We start from the raw sequence: 16,306 nt of genomic DNA, 5'->3' as shown, positions 1-16,306 counted from the left end.
TTCATGATTTTAAAAAAGTCTCAGCAAAGTGGGTTTAGAGGAACATATCTCAACATAATAAAGGCTGTATATAAAAAATGAATGGTTAACATCTGACTCAATGGTGTAAAACTGAGTTTTCCTCTAAGATCAGGAACAATATAAGGATGTCCACTCCTACCACTTTTGTTCAACATAGTTCTGGAAGTCCTAGCCACAGCAATTAGATAAGGAAATGAAGCATCCATATTGGTAAAGAAAAAGTTAAACTGCCACTATTTGCAGATGACTTGATACTATACAAAGAAAACCTAAGGACTCCACCACAAAACTACTGTAAGTAATAAATGAATTCAATAAATTTGCAGGGTACAAAAATTAATACCCAGAAATTGGTAGTATTTTTAAGCACTAGTAACAAAGTACCAGAAAGAGAAATTAAGAAAGAAATCCCATTCACAATCACACCAACAGGAATAAAATACCTAGGAATAAACTTAACCAAGGAAGTAAAAGAACTGTACTCTGAAGACTATAAATCATTGATGGAAGTGCTTGAAGACAACACAAACAAATGGAAAGATATTCCATGCTCATGGATTGGAAGAACTAATATGGTTAAGATGCCCATACCACCCAAAGCATTTCAAAGATTCAAAATACTAACAGGATTTTTCACAGAACTAGGACAAATAATACTAATATTTGTATGGAATCACCAAAGGCCCCAAAGAGCCTAAACAATCTTGAGAAAGGAAAACAAAGATGTAGGTATCACAATTCCAGATTTCAAGATGTATTGCAAAGTTGTGGTAATCAAAACAGTATGGTACTGACACAAAAATAGACATATAGATCAATAGAACAGAATAGGGAGCCCAGAAAGACCCATGATTATATGGCCAATTAATCTATGACAGAGAAGGCAAAAATACACAGTGGGGAAAAGGCAGTCTCTTCAGTAAATGGTGCTGGGAAATTTGGACATCTACACGTCAAAGAATGAAATCTGGACCACTTTCTGGCACCATATACAAAAATAAAGTAGATTAAAGATCTAAATTTGAGACCTGAAACCATAAAAATGCTAGTAGAGAACACAGGCCATAATTTCTCTGACAGCAGCCATAGCAACATTTTTCTAGATATGTCTCCTAAGGTAAGAGAAACAAAAGCAAAAATAAACTATTGGGACTGCATCAAAATAAAATGCTTTTGCACAGCAAAAGGAACGATCAACAAAACAAAAAGGCAACCTACTGAATGGGAGAAGATATTTGCAAATGATATCTGATAAGGGGTTAATATTCCAAAAAATATAAAGAACTTACACAACTCAACACCAAACAAACAAACAAACAAACAAAAAAAAACACACAAAAAACAGTTGAATTAAAAAATTGGTGGAGGACCTGAATAGACGTTTTCAAAAGAAGACATACAGATGGCCAACAGACACATGAAACGATGCTCAACATCACTTATCATCAGGGAAATGCAAATGAAAAACCACAATGAGATATTACCATACACTTGTCAGAATGACTTAAATTAAAAAAGACAAAACATAACATAACCAAAACATTGGTGAGGATGTGAAGAAAGGATGTACACTGTTGATGGGAATGTAAAATGGTGTAGCCACTATGGGAAACAGTATAGAGGTTCCTCAAAAAATTAAAAATAGAAATATCATATGATCCCAAAATTCTACTATTGGGTATTTACCCAAAGAAAATAAACACATAATTCAAAAGATATGCACCCCTATGTTTATTGCAAGATTATTTACAATAGCCAATTTATGGAAGCAACCCAAGTGTCTTTTGATAGGTGAAAGGATAGGATAATGAAGATGTGGTAAAAAATACACATACATAGGGTCACGTGGGTGGCTCATTCAATGTGTCTGACTCTTAATTTTGGCTCAGGCCATGATCTCACAGTTCATGAGTTCCAGCTCTATGTTGGGCTTTGCACTGATGGCATGGAAACTGCTTGGGATTCTCTCTGTCTCTCTGCCCCACCCCCACATCCCCCTCTCAAAATAAACAAATAAAATAAATAAATAAATAAATAAATAAATAAATAAATAAATAAACTTTTAAAAATACACATACACAATGGAATATTACACAGCCTTTAAAAAGGATGAGACTGTGACATTTGCACCAATATGGATGGATCTAGTGGGAATTATGCTAAGTGAAATAAGGCAGACTGAGAAAGACAAATACTGTACAATTTTATTCACGTGTGGAATCTAAAAAAAAACAAATGAATAAATGAACAAAAAGCTGAATCAGACCAATCAATATAGAAAAAAACTGATGGTCTCTTCAGCAAGTGGTGCTGGGAAAACTGGACAGCAACATGCAGAAAAATAAACCTGGACCACTTTCTTACACCATACACAAAAGTAAACTCAAAATGGATGAAAGACTTAAATGTAAGATTGGAAGCCATCAAAATCCTCAAGGAGAAGGCAGGAAAAAACCTCTTTGACCTTGGCCACAGCAACTTCTTACTCAACACGTCTCCTGAAGCAAGGGAAACAAAAGCAAAAATGAACTATTGGGACCTCATCAAAATAAAAAGCTTCTGCACAGCAAAGGAAACAATCAGCAAAACTAAAAGGCAACCAACGGAATGGGAGAAGATATTTGCAAATGACATATTTGCAAATGCAAGATATTTGCAAATGACATAGTATCCAAAATCTATAAAGAACTTATCAAACTCAACACCCAAAACACAAAGAACCCAGTGAAGAAATGGGCAAAAGGCATGAATAGACACTTCTCCAAAGAAGACATCCAGATGGTCAGCCGACACATGAAAAAATGCTCAACATCACTCATCAGGGAACTACAAATCAAAACCACAATGAGATATCACCTACACCCGTCAGAATGGCTAACATTAACAATTCAGGCAACAACAGATGTTGGCAAGGATGCAGAGAAAGAGGATCTCTTTTGCATTGCTGGTGGGAATGCAAGCTGGTGCAGCCACTCTGGAAAACAGTATGGAGGTTCCTCAAAAAATTAAAAATAGAATTATTCTATGACCCAGCAATTGCACTACTAGGTATTTATCCAAGGGATACAGGTATGCTGTTTCAAAGGGGCACAGGCACCCCAATGTTTATAGCAGCACTATCAACAATAGCCAAAGTATGGAAAGAGCCCAAATGTCCATCTATGGATGAATGGAAAAAATGGATAAAGTATAACTCGGCAATCAAAAAGAAAGAAATCTTGCTATTTGCAACTATGTGGATGGAACTAGAGGGTATTATGCTAAGCAAAATTAGTCAGTCAGACAAAGACAAATATCATATGACTTCACTCACATGAGGACTTTAAGACACAGAACAGATGAACACAAGGGAAGGGAAGCAAAAATAATATGAAAACAGGGAGGGGGACAAAACAGAAGAGACTCTTAAATATGGAGAACCAACAGAGGGTTACTGGAGGGGTTGTGGGAGGAGGGATGGGCTAAATGGGTAAAGGGCATTAAGGAATCTACTCCTGAAATCATTGTTGCACTATATGCCAACTAATTTGGATGTAAATAATAAAAACAAAAGAATAATGATTAGTGAGTGGGGTGCCTGGGTGGCTCAGTGGGTTAAGTGTCCTGACTCTTGGTTTTGGCTCAAGTCATGATCTTACAGTTCGTGAGATCGAGCCCTACATTGGGCTCTGTGCTGACAGTGCAGAGCCTACTTGGGATTCTCTCTTTCTGCCCCTCCCCCCATTCTTGCTCTCTCAACATAAATAAATAAACTTAAAAAAAATAATGATTATCATCCAGAACCAGCTCTACAAATGTACTTTACTTCAACATACATGATATCCCTGCCATTGTTTCTATAGAGGCCAACTATGGATCCCAGAATTGTTACAGAAAAGCTCTTTCCATGATAGAGATTAAAATAGCAGGAGCACATCTTTACTCAACTTGTGTCACCCCTCACCCCCTCCAAGTTCCAGCAGCCAGAGTTGGAGCTTGTACCCCATGGTATCCCCAGAACCAGTTTATCCACCATATGGAAGTAGGAGCCAGCACTCTCAGCAGTGAGCCCCTGATGTGGTGGGAGACAGGAGGTGGAGGGGAAAGATGGGTCCTAGGCCTGGGGCAGGGGTTACCATGTGGCATCATCATATGAGACCCAGGATTCTGAGGGAGAGACAGATTGGGATGATGAGGAAAATGCTAGGGACTCAGAGAATGGGGAAGAGATGCTTTTCCATTCACTTTTCCTTCATTGAAGTAGTGATCTTGAATACCTTATGGGTATTCCTATGGGTCATTTCCTAAATCTTGTCATCCATAATTGTTCCATCTCTGAAGTCATAAATTCAGACATTTTCCTTTCTCACATCAGCTTCGTATCTTTTCAACTTTCTTACTCAGGTCACTCCTTATGAATCTGATCTTAGACCTAATTGAAGTGCCAGTCCTTAACTCTTTCTCCTTCCCCACAGGTACCCTTTCACCTGCACTCTGATTTGTACACAGCTTAGATTCTTCCAGCCATCACTCATCAATGTTCTCAATTCCCTCACCTCATTATACTTCTATGATTTCCGCCTGGCAAATGCCTAACCCTACATTAAGTCTACTCTCTGAAGTTTCTGTGATTGCAGAAAAATAACAAGTCCTCAGACAAGAATTCTGTCAACTTCATACAAACATACTTGTCCTTCCTACCCATCCTGTCTTCCATCCCTCCAGTTACAATGGATAAAGCAATCCTCCCCTCACTTAAGGCAAGTCCCCCATCTGTGTTTCATGTCCCAAATATTTCTGCCTTCTCAGATACTTTAGGCAATAGATGAACCCCCTACTCTTGAATATCAACAATATACCCTTCTCTATTGGCTCTTTCCCATCAGCATTTAAACATAAATGAGCCTCTTCCATCTTGGAAAGAACAAACTCCTCCCTCCATTTCAGGGTGTTAATACTGGTTATCCTCTCTCTCCTTCCCTTTCACAATGAAAGGAGAGAGAAATTAATTCTATGGTCAAACTCCTTGAAAGTCTAACTCCTTTTTTACCACCTACTCAACCTTCAACCCATGGCAATTTGGTTTCTGACTTCCGACTAAAATTACTTTATCAGTCAGTGTGCCAGCAGGAAGGGGTTACTTACAGAGATGTAGGCAGCAAACATGTGATGCTGATGCACTTGGGGAGTAGGGACAGTGGTAAGCCATTATCATTCCTGGAGCTGAAGAAACGGAGAAAGGAACTGTAATAGTGAGAACTAGAACCAGGGAGAACAGGACACCTGGTGGGAACTGAAGTTAACATGGGGTGTACCTACTTTCTGAGACCAGACATCAAAACAGGGAGGGAATGGGGGGAAATATCTTGTCCTCTTCTGCTTTCTGACCTGCCATTGGACAAACCCAACTGGAAGCCAGAGGGCAAAGGAGTTCAAGTGATAAAGTCTACAGGCTCACCCTCTGAAACACAGAGAAGGGGAGAGAAGGATGGGTAAACAGAATAGCCCACACATTCACACAGCCTCTTTTTCAAAATATCCAGTGTCTTGCTTCGACACTGTAAACTACTGCCTACTTGAAATAATCTCTTCCTGTGGCATCCCTGACATCATATTCTGCTATTTTCCCTTTTTGCTTGGGATGCTGCCACTCAAGTATCCTTTGCTAGTCCCTCTCCCTCTGTCCATTCCTTATATATGGTGTTCTCCACATGGTCCCATTGCTACATTCACAAGTTGAAAACACAAATCCCCATCTGCAGCTCAGATTTCTTTCTTGACTTTTAGACTTCAAGCAGGTCACTAGAGCATGTATTTGTATTTTCTCCCTGATGATGCCAAAGCACTTCATATTCAATATGTCCCAAACTGAACACACCTTCCCTGAAAACCTGCACCTCTTCTTGTGTTTCACTGAATAACATTTCTCTCCATTGGGTCATTGGGTCAATCAGCCATGCCATTCTCTTTGCTGCTGATAGAATGACTTTTATAAAATTAAAAATATGATCATGTTACTCCTTTGCTTTCAATGGCATATTAAGTCCATGATAAAGCCTGAATGTGTTAACATGACATACAAAGTGTGTGTCAAAGATTGCTAGCTGTTCGACAAGATCAATGTTCTCTTCTTATTCCTGGATGCACAGTTGGGCTACTCTTCCAAGCATCTCTTGAATTCAGGGTGACCACGTCACAGAGTTCTAGCCATTGGATGCCATCCCAGACCAGTGCTTTTAAGAAGTAACTATGCCTCTTCCACACTCTCTCTTTCCTGTTCACTAGTTACAGCGAAGCCCTAGAGGATGGCAGAGTCACAAAGTGGAATCATAGCCTGGTGGAAAGTCATTTTACACCAGGAACACCTGCTTGGACTTTTTAGGTGCTAGGGATATATTTCTATTAAAAATTGAAGTGAAAAAAAAAGTTGAGTAAATAGCCCAAGGTCACATGATTGAGTATTTCAATCGAGCCCACGTTGGAATCCAGACTGCCTTATACCAGAAGACAGGTTATTGAATTCTGGTATGTACTGCTTTTCTTATTGTACATTAAGAGTTCTTATTCTATGGCTTATTTGGCTGTCTCCATCCAGCAAAAACTTTTTCAGAAAAAGGATCATGTGTGCTTGTTAATTTTTGCCTTCCAGTAGTTAGCAGAATATCTGACATGTAAGTGCACACCAAATATCAAATGAGTAGCATGGGTGACTTAAGGAAAAGATAGGTACAGAGAGAAGGAATAAAACGGTGATTCCTCCTCTCTTGTTTTACTGCTTTTAGTCAGGAGAGAGAGGAATATTTTGAGGAGGAAAGCAGAAATCTCATATGTAGGGGATGGGAGTCTATCAAGAACTGACAGTATATGACTTCTTATTAATTCTGACATTTCAAAAGTCACCTGAATGGGTGAAAGTTTATTGCTATGGAACTCATTGCCAATAATTTATTTTTCCTAAGGAAAATTATTCCTTTAGAAGAAATTTCCAAATTTCTGCCATGTAGAATAATTTTATTCCAAATCCTATTCATTCCTTAATTCCTAGTCCAGATGAACCTTGTTTCACCTACCCCACAGGCTGGCACTCATCTCTTCTGACTCTGGTCTTCCATCTCACTTCATCTCTACCTCTCTTATGGTACTGACCACAGTTGGCCTTGTTCTTGAGACACTTGTGCTCAGTTCTGTAAGCACCTCCAGGTAGAGGGTGTCTATCCTCCAACCTCCTGGCATGTAGATGCTCAGTAAATGCCTGCTGAACCAACACTGAATTAATTCATACATAAATAAGCCTTCCCATAAGAACCAAGTGCTAGCCTGGCATGAAGCATTTAATTTATTTATTTATTTATTTATTTATTTATTTATTTATTTATTTATTTATTTACTGTTTAATTTTATTTAAGCCCAAGGTAGCTAACATATAGTGTAATAATAGTTTCAGGAGTAGAATTTAGTGCTAATATTAGTGATTCATCAGTAGACATATGACACCCAGGCTCATCCCAAAAAGTGCCCTCCTTAAAGCCCATCACCAATTTAGCCCATCTCCCACCCATCTTCCCTCCAGCAACCCTCAGTTTGTTCTCTATAGTTAAGAGTCTCTTATGGTTTGCCTCCCTCTCTGTTTTTATCTTAGTTTTCCTTCCCTTCCCCTATATTCATCAGTTTTGTTTCTTAAATTCCACATATGAGTGAAATCATATGATATTTGTCTTTCTCTGGCTGACATTTCGCGTAGCATAATACACTGTAGTTCCAACCACGTTGTTGCAAATGGCAAGATTTCATTCTTTTTGATTGCCAAGTAATATTCCATTGTATTTATATACCGCATCTTCTTTATCCATTCATCAGTGGATGGACATTTGGGCTCTTTCCATAATTTGGCTATTGTTGATAATGCTGCTATAAACATTGGGGTTCATGTGCCACTTCAAATAAGCATTTTTTGTATCCTTTGGATAAATACCTAGTAGTGCAATTGCTGGGTTGTAGGGTACCTCTACTTTTAATTTTTTGAGGAACTTCCATACGGTTTTCCAGAGTGGCTGCACCAGTTTGCATTCCCCCAGTAGTGCAAAAGGGTTCCCCTTTCTCCACATCCTCACTAACATCTGTTGTTTCCTGAGTTGTTAATGTTAGTCATTCCAGCAGGTGTGAGGTAGTATCTCATTATGGCTTTGATTTGTATTTCCCTGATGATGGGTGATGTTAGCATTTTTCTTTTCTTTTCTTTTTTATTTTGTTGATGTTTTTATTTATTTTTAAGACAGAGAGAAAGCATGAGATGTGGAGGGGTAGAGAGAGAGGGAGATAGGAACATAAGCAGGCTCTGCACTGACAGCAGAGTCCAATGCAAGGCTTGAACTCACAAGCAATGAGATCATGACCTGAGCTGAAGTCAGACGCCCAGCTGATTGAGCCACCCAGGCATCCCTGTTAGCATCTTTTCATGTGTCTGTTAGCCATCTGGATGTCTTCTTTGGAAAATTGTCTGTTCATATCTTTTGTCCATTTCTTCACTGGATTATTTGGTTTTTGGGGGTGTTGAGTCTTTTTTTTTAAGTTTATTTGAGAGAGAGAGAGAGAGAGAGAGAGAGAGAGGGAGGGAGACTGCATGTGTCTGAGTGTATGTGTGTGTGGGGGAGCAGAGACAGGGAGAGCAAGAATCCCAAGCAAGCACCACACTCAGCACAGAGCCCAACATGGGGCTCAATCTCACAACCAACCATGAGATCATGACTTGAGCCGACATCAAGGGTCCGATGCTAACTGACTGAGCCACCCAGGCACTCCATGAAGCATTTCTTAATTCAAAAAACAAAAAACAAAAAACATAATAGCTCTGGAAGTCACTAGAACATATTTGAAAGGTCAGCCATATACTCACTATTATGCATAATGTGTTAATATCCCATACACTAGTCTCCAAAAAATTTCCTGATTCAAAATGTATTCTGTCATAGATTTCAATTTAAATTGCGTGCTTCTACCTGTCTATAGTTTTTGAGAATTTTGGCATTTTTAGGGCTTAAAAAGAAAGTATGTTTTCCTTTAAAATGTAATTTGCATGCAAAAGTCTTTAAAGAGATAGTCTGACACTTGCATTGAGGGATTCTCGGTATAAGACTAACATGATTCACTTGAATTCTCAAGGTGAATTTTCATTTGGATTTTGATCTGAATATACAGGTATAAACCCCAGTTTAAGATTTGGAGTGTGTAAGAATTACAGTTTTTCTCAATCAAATGCTAGTTTTCACTTTCTAAAAATGTTTAAAGGTAACTCCTTATAAGAGTAAGGAGTTATTATAACTTATATTATATATATACATATATATAATATATATTATAATAAATTATATTATACATATATATATAACTTATAACTTGTTATAACTATCTCAAGATACATGAAATAATGGTTGAAGAAAAAAAAAGAATTTAGAGAGAAAAATGAGAAACAAGTTCCTAGCAAACAGGAAAAGGGGATGGTATTAAAGCTCCCATTATTGAGAAATCAGATTCTTATAGAGAAGCCTTTCAAACTCCATTTATTTAATGTATCTTCCTATTGTGACATGTAGATTCACATTCTAGTGTTACTTAATAGCTTTAGGTATAATCCGTCCCTTTGGACCTTGGCATGGACAACCTTAATAGCGTTTGCTCAGGCATTGAGGCTTTATGGCTAGTTCAATACCCATGTTTTCCATCAGAGGGCAGCAAAAGGCTGTACCCAGATTGCTGTCTCTAAATTGTTCATTCTGGCTTTGGTCAAAAGCCAAGCAGGGGAATTTAATCTACATTCCATTCCTCCAAGGGAATCCTAGCTCTGCAACCTCAGACAGAATGGAGACAAATCATCTTATCCCTCCCTGGCAGAGAGATTCAGATAATCAAGGAAACATCTCACAGGCAAAGTAGATGCACATGATTTCAAGGCTTAGCCCCTTGCTTTGGCCAGGGGTAGCATAACCTAGGTTTATTTCCAAGGACCAGAGTCATCTGATCCTGGGAATGGCTAAAAAACAAGTTGATAATCAGATAATTGGATATTTTGGGGTTTTTTTCTACATTAAAGACTAAATGCCCAAGATCTGGCCTGGGAATCATTATTTCTACTTTTTGGCAGCCTGGGGGCAAAATTTCCAAGGCAAATTTATAAGGTGTGTAGGGATTTGATTGCTTGTTTTGCTTTCTTCTCTCTTGCCAGTTACCTCCTGAGAGCTGGGCATGGATTAGTAGGATCCCTCCGTTGTGGCGGCTAGCAAGTCTGTGCCTGATTTGGCAGGTTTCTGAGAAGGTAGCAGGGCCTCTAGTGGAACATAACACCCTCTTTCTATGCCAGGGGACAGAGCCAAGCCACATTTCAGTGTGTGCTTCTCAACCAAGCTCTGAGCAGAGGCCATCTTTTCTGCCCAAGAAGTTGTTACTGGAATCTTCCAAGTGTTTGCTTTTGCAACTAAACTAGTCAAGAAAATGTTTTTTAAAAACTAAGGTTCACTCAGAAAGGAGATAGTCTTTATACACCCAGTATTTTCAAGAGACCTGCCCCCAATCTGTTCACCCAGATATACTCACAAACACACATACACACATATACACCTTCAAGAAACAAGAAGTTCTCAAGATAGTCATTCCCTAAAAGCTTTCTTTTTCACATCAGTATATATCACTGTTTATTCTCATAAAATCTACTGTGACAGATGTCACTTAGCAGGAATTTTGTCCCAGAAGTATATAAGAAAACATGAACAGGGCCATAAACAGATGTACTCAAATAGTGACAAGGAACCAAAGTGTGATAAAGCCAGTACATGGAGTCATGTCTAATTCAGGTCAACTGTAGGATATAAATTAAGGATATTAAGATTAGTATTAAAACTCTTCCCCCATAAGCAGATAGGTATCACAAGAACATACTTTCTTAAGTATGCTCAATTAATATTTGTCAAATGAAGAAAATACTTAAGAAATGTACCACATCAGAGACCAATATCTCTGAGTAAGCCCTCTCCAGACAGCCTTTTCTCCACCTCGAGCATTAAAGCAGACTATGATTTCTTCAGTTGAACACTAGGTAGAAGTAGTTGTCTTGGGTCAAGGGCCCATGTGGTGTCTCTCATTAATATTCAGAGAGGCAAACTGCTCACCCCAGAGAAGCATGTGGGCACACATGTGGACTGAGTAAATAGAAGATTCCCATCTCATTCTCTCTCTGGGGTAGGATTGCCAGATTTAGCAAATAAAAACACAGAGTGCTCAGCTAAATTTGAATTTCAGATAAATGAATTTATCATGAGACATATTTATACTGTAATAATACTCATTATTTATCTGAAATTAAAATTAACTGGGCATCCTATATTTTATCTGGCACTCCTACTCTGGAGCATATACTTTTGGAGCAGAAGGGTGAGGGAATTGTCTGACTTTTAAAATTTGTGATCTTTCTTCCTTTCTGGGCACATAGGTTGTATCGTTTTAACTTCAATGTATGAATGCTATCATCGTATGGTGCTAACAGTAGATTCCATTTAATCCCCTTAAGTGTGTCATCGAAAATTGCAGTGCTTAAAAATTTCCTCTGGTCTCAGAGTTTGGAGAACCACTTGTACACAGCCTTAATCAGTCTTCTTTGATCTGAATGAAGGGTCTACCCCGTAACCTTCTTGATCTCCCATACTTTGGGAAACACTTTCTGGGCAGATACCTTATTTTAGAAGGTTGAAACTAGGCCTAGGAAGTTCTGTTTCCTAAGGAATTTCCAGCTAATTGTCAACTTCCTAATAATGGAGTGGATCTAACACCCAATTCTGGGGGTGGGGCAGGGATTCATAATGCAAGAATGTGGGGGAAAGTACTGAATTAAGTGAGGATAATATGAACTCGGCTTTTCTGATATAAATAAGGCTTAGAAAAAGTGACCCTCAGACTTCTGTTCGCAAACATCCAGTATTAGTCCTGGTTCAGAGCCCATCATTCTTGAAAACCCATACCTAACTGTAATTCTAAACAAGTGAGTAGTTCACTCACAGTCTCAAAGGGACCAGGTCCACCTTTACCCTGAGCTCAGCCCTTGTACTTAATGGGTCAGCTTAACAGGAAGGTTCAGAAGATAACCCTGGCCACCTTAGGTGGGGGTGGGGAGATAGTGGCAGGAAGTGGCATGGGGCAAAGGAATCTAGCTAGTAGTGAGGGAGGGGACACAAATGAACACTTTTCCATAAGAAAATCTTTGTTCAAATGATCTCAAAGCTTTTAGAATTTTATCCAGAAAATGCTCTTTTATCAGTTGTAAACATTACCACCTTTAATTGAACTCTACTATAAATTGAGTAAAATGAAACCAACCAAATGAATAAAAATAAAACTCTTGCTTTTCTAGAAACCTCCATTATATTATATTATATGGCATTTAAGAACTTTCACAAATTAACACTATTCTATCTTCCCAACCTCATCTCTTGCCACTTCTTTCTGTGACTGCCATACTCTACCCCAGGGTTTCTGAGACAGCACTGTTGACATTTTGAATGGGATAATTCTTGGTTATAAAGGGCTGTCTTGTGCATTATAGAACATTTAGCATCAATCCTGGCTTTTACCTACTAGATGCCAGTAGCACTCCACCCCAAGGTCATGATGATCAAAAAATATCCAAAGACATTGCCAAATGTTTCCTGGGGCATAAAATCACTACCGTTGAGAACCACCAGGGATCACCACCTCGCCTCCATTGAGAACCCACAGCTCTAGCCCATGAGACAACATGTCCTTTTATGAACATGTTTTCACACACTGTCCCCCACCATATATACACTCACACATACCTTTCTTCCTATTCCTTTCGCCTGAAACACCCTACTTTTCCCTTTTTCATTGACAAACTTATTCTTGAAGGCCTAAATCAAAATGTAAATATGTATATTGTTTTCCTTTACAATCCATGCCAACTTAATTTCCTTTCCCTCCCCTGGCTGCCAGAGACACTGCACACATCTTTGCTAGTACTTATAGTATTTACCATATGAAGATGTTATTCCCTCCTCCCTAAGAGACTGTGAGTTCCTCAAGAGCGAGGTCTGCGTATCTACACTACCCAGCATGGTCTTATATGTGTGTGTTTGTGTGTGTACACACATGCATGCACTAACAAAAATATAAAGCACTCAAACAAATGTTTTTGTTGAAGCATCAGCCAAAGTCCTAAGTTATGCCGTTTACTCTCTACTTCCTAAAGGAATATGTAGATTTTCATACTCACCAAATAGATTAAATTAGACTAGATAGCTTTAGCAAATCTGGATTATTCACTATTTTCCAAACATGCATGGTACTTTCCCATCTTTACACAGTTGTTGAGATTGTTTTCCCTCACCTGGAAAGTTCTATTCTCATTTCTCTCTGTCAAAATTGGCTTGGAGTCCTTTAGGAACAGCTGTCTCTGGGAGGAGAAAGGACCTCTTCCTCTGAGAGAGAAGGAAAGAAACGGGGAGGAGTGAAGCACTTACATCACTGAGGTAAAGAGGAGAGTGGAGGGACCTCACCTCCAGACATTCTCCTCTGCTAGGGCAAGATGGTAGAGCGTGTGCCAAGGCCTGCCCAGTGTGCAGACCTGCGGTTCCACAAGGATAGTCCTCAGACAGATGTTTCAGGGAAATGACAAGAGATGATTTAAAGGATGGCAAAGCAGTAGTGAGGTTTCAGGGTTCCTTTCAGATGGATACATCTTTTCCTGGAAAACTCCTACCTCTACCTCAAGACCCAGCTCAAAATGGGCCCTTCTCTGACTCAGCCAGGTGGAAACTGAACTCATGGAGTCATTCCCTCCCCAACCCCACCCACAATCCTTATGAAGGTATTTGCCTTGTTGTAGCTCAGGTTTTATGTTTACTCATTTGTCTCTCCAGTTAGTTCTGGAGCTTCTTAAAGGTCATAATTCATCTCTAAATTCCCAGCACCTGGCACCATGGCCAGCACATATTAAGTGCTCAAAAAATGAGGAGGGAAGAAAAGAAGGAAAGGGGGAAGGAAGAAAGGAAGGAAGGAAGGAAGGAAGGAAGGAAGGAAGGAAGGAAGGAGGAAAGGACAGAAGGAAGGAAGGAACATATGAATGAATGAATGAAATTCCCTCCCTGATGGAAGCTGACCTGTGCTCGGTGTACTAAGCAGAGCAGAGAAAGACCTGGGGAGAGGCTAGTTGTCTCTGGCTACACAAGAACAGTGGAAAAGGGCACATGTGGACGCACATGAAGTAAAGCAAACAAGAATAATAGCCATGAAATAAATGTGAAACTCAAATGGTTTTCTCAAAAGCCATACGCAGTCCTGAAGAACAGGGGAAAGAGTGGGAGGATGGCAAACTGAGTGGAAAAAGTAACAGGCCCAGGAGATAATTTACAATCGGGAATGGTATGACTTCCTAAATAATAGAGTGTGTGGTCCTGAAAGCAGGGCAGCGCGGACGCACTTACTGTAAAAAACCACTCGTGACTTTTTTTTTTTTTTTTTGGTCAAAAATAAAGTCTGTTTTGAATCTATCTTTCTAGCAGCACATCACCTTGCTTTAAAAAGCAGTCGCTCCCTGAAACCATCTTTCAGCTGGGATTCCATTCAAGGTGAATACGTGGTGCACTGGCGCCGCTGCTTCCTGAACCGTTACCGCGTGCTTAGCGTGGTTGTCTTGATCCCTCACAATGTTCCTGCTAGGCGGGGCTCTCCGTCTGTTTCTCTCGCAAGGAGCAGTTAGGTGGTAACCCAAGATCAGGCGCTAGCACACAGGACCAACATGGAAGATCAAGTCCTTCTGACCACAAAGCTCCTATTCTTTCCACTGTGTTAAGCACATGCTCCATCAGATGTAATCAGTAAAGGGTAGTGATGGGGACATGCGGAGAATCAAAGCTTCACGGGCACAGTGTTCAGCAAGGTGCACAGGGCCCCGCCCTCGGACGGCCCCGTGCTTCCCTTCATGGTCTGCTGTTGCTGCCGTGAAATTCTTAATACTTTTTTTTTTTTTTTAACAAGGGGCCCTGCATTTTCACTTTTGTTCTGGACCCTGCAAATGATGTAGGCAGCCCTGAACAGAATCACAGAATGTTTGGGCTGGAAGGGATTTGAGAGGTCATGAGTTCCACCTCCATGCATTTTAAAGATGAGGAAACTGAGGCACAGAGAGGAGAAATGGCCTGCCTTCAGTCGCACAGCTGATTGCTGGAGAGCAGCAGCAGAACCTACGTCCCCCTATTCTTTCGCCCTCACCACACTGTCCCCTGGAGAACCTTTAACATTAGAGAAGGAAGGTTTCCCCCTTCCCTATGGGAGCTTATCTCCAGCCAAAATGTCATTTGTGGCTGAGCTGGGTCAACTCATTTCACTCCTGGGCAAATGGCCCTGGGCATTTCATGAAACCAAATGCACATAAACCTAAATGTGATTTTGACAAAACCACAATGTCTACACTGTGGTAAAAGAAACCTTTAGCAGAGTCTCTCTCCTAACGCCCCTCTGCCCTGCCCCAGCCTCCCTGACATGCTTTTCTTAGCAGAGGGAGGCTAGCTCAGCCAGGTCAGGCTGGGGTCATTGCCAGGGCAGCCAGGGGGAAGCCAGGCTCAAGGCCAAGGCTGGGGCTTCCACCAAAGCTGACCCAGAGAAGAGAAAGCATTTTGGCATTGCCAGTCTTCCTCTGGGGTCTGAGGCATAGATATCTGCTTCTCCTAAGTTGGTAACACATTAACCCCAGTCAGCAGAGCCTGTCAGAGCTGCGCTCGGGTTAAGACAGAAGGTTTGTATTCACCTCTTCCATGCCCACACATTTGGAATTTAAAGTAATGAAGACGTAGCTCTCTGATTTCCAGAACACATATATTTTCCTCAGACACATGAGAGAGCTGGTGCTGAGAAGCATTTGACTGTATTGAAGGTCACATGTGTGCCCCCCAGCCCGGGGGAGAAGAGGTACGGTGCACACAGATCACCAAGGAAACCTGGTTATGTCCTAAAAGAGCTTTTCTCAGTTTCCCGGTATTGTGGAAAGGTTTTGCCAGTAGGCAGTCTGAACGGTTTCCATTTTCAGTCAGAATAAACAGCATGTCCTAATACTGCTATGATGTGGTCACAACTTGGTGAGATGGTACCCACCAGATGACCCCTGTCCTTGGGTTATGGACGACACACACGAATCACCATGTAATGTAGAAGCGCCACAAAGGCAGGGGGTTCTTCCTTCTTGTTCACGATGAGTTCAAGCACCTGAACAGGGCCTGGGGCATAGTAAGTGCTCATTAAATACTTGCTG

Source organism: Lynx rufus, unplaced genomic scaffold, assembly GCF_022079265.1.
Source record: "Lynx rufus isolate CCGP_SWC_20201006 ecotype Redwood Valley unplaced genomic scaffold, mLynRuf1.p SCAF_5, whole genome shotgun sequence".
Classification (NCBI taxonomy): domain Eukaryota; kingdom Metazoa; phylum Chordata; class Mammalia; order Carnivora; family Felidae; genus Lynx; species Lynx rufus.
Note: the sequence above shows the minus strand (reverse complement) of the source record.